Genomic DNA, 1,807 nt, shown 5'->3' with positions numbered 1-1,807 from the left:
TGTACAACTAATTAGAACAAATAAAATAAAAATTAAAAAAAAAAGAAATGTAGTCTATGGGATTCCCTACTAGAACAATGCCTACTGCAGTTACAGGATTGGAGGCAATGCAGTGTTTCAAATAGGGCAATGTCCAGTAGAATTATAATGGCAAAGCCACCCTCTAGTACTCCAGATCCATATAGTTCTTTAGTTTTCGGAAAATTTTGTGGAATATTTGTCTCAATTTCATATACTTTGTGTTTGGGAGAGTCAGTGGCACTCCAAACTATAAGATTTGTAGTGTGGTTTGTGCCCAGCAAAGTCATGGGAGTGAAACACCCTGATATCTTGGATGTCCAATGACCCAGTATGTTCAGAAGGTGAAACATGAAGTCAAAGAAGATTATTCTTAAGACTTAAGATTTAATGAGTGCTCATTTCGGCAGTATATGTATTAAAATTGGAATCATACAAACAGGATTAGCATGGTTCCAGCACAAAGATGACACACAAATTCTTGAAGGATTCCATATGTTTTTTAACTTTGCTACACTTACCTAAAAAGTACATACAAATATATGTACATGTGTACTTCAAATTGTATTTCACTCTAGTTAAAATGTGGTTCATCTGGTGGGCAAAAATCTTTCATGAAGCAGAGCTTAAAGGATATCTTGAAATCACTTCTGTATAGGTAACCGTTCATTCCTAGAGCCTATACTGAGAACCAGGCCTGGGGCTGCCTGCTGTGTTATTACTTAAACTTATTCTCACAATAACCAAATGAGATGGGTAGTATCATTTCCATTTTATCAATGAGGGTTAGAGAAAGTACATCAAGACTTTTATTTCACATAGATCGACTGATAATTTTGCAGCACATATATTTTTGTTTTTGCTAAACAAATGTGTCTCTTTCTGCACAACTAAAATTGATAATAAACAGAATTGATGTAAGAACAAGATGTAATGAGTCTCCTGCAATGTTTTGGACTTACTTGCAGGGGCAGTGATCCCTTTTTCCCTTTCTGTGTCTTCATTTAAAATGTATTTGTCTTTTTTTTTTGTATTTGTCTATCATATATTTGTCCCTCCATTTTAATTGAGAAGCACACAAGTTTATTGATTTTAAACATATTCAGTTGGAGAGAGCAATGTCTCAGAACAAAACATGTCTTGTTTTTCATCCATATCTAAATCAATATTTGATGATATTTATTTAGAACTTTAAATTTTGATTTTGATATTGGGATCCATTAAAATTTGGGAGACTATTGTGAAGGAATGAAAATTCATTCAATATGCATATGAAAAGGATGATATCATGAAGGGACTGAGGTAGAATGATATGGTCTGAATTTCTGCTTTCTCCCCAAATTCAAGAGTTGAAACTTAATCTCCAATGCTATAGTACTAACAGTAAGGATTTTATAAGGCAATAAGATCATGAGAACTCCAGTTTAATAAATGGGTATATTCTTATAAAAGAGATCTGAGTTAGTTTGTTCACTCTGTTATACAAAGAAAAGAAGACTCTGTCAATGAGGAATGCACTGAGCAGTTATCTTGGACTACTCTATCTCTAGAAAAATGAATAATAAATTAGTATTATTTTTTAGTTATCAAAATGAATGTATTGTTATAGTATCTGAAACAGACTTAAAAGTTGTCTTGTTTCTGTTGTCTGATTCCATGTACCAAAACAAACTTTTTCTGCTCTAAGTTGTTCTTGCCACATATTTTGATCATAGCGACAAAAAACTAATTAACAAAGTTATAGTCACATTTATATGCTTCCATAAACATTTTGCTAATATTTTCAAGA

General features: G+C 32.4%; 1 non-coding gene across 1 annotated transcript; it reads left to right on the top strand.

The window, feature by feature from the left end:
- The first annotated feature begins 412 nt into the window (after positions 1 to 412).
- Positions 413 to 519, top strand: LOC124972711 (U6 spliceosomal RNA). Its single transcript, XR_007106504.1, has one exon. It is a non-coding gene; the product is annotated as a U6 spliceosomal RNA (small nuclear RNA).
- Positions 520 to 1,807: the final 1,288 nt, after the last annotated feature.

The sequence above is a fragment of the Sciurus carolinensis genome, chromosome X, assembly GCF_902686445.1.
Source record: "Sciurus carolinensis chromosome X, mSciCar1.2, whole genome shotgun sequence".
In the NCBI taxonomy this organism is placed as follows: Eukaryota; Metazoa; Chordata; class Mammalia; order Rodentia; family Sciuridae; genus Sciurus; species Sciurus carolinensis.
This window is presented reverse-complemented; position numbering and strand designations above follow the sequence as displayed.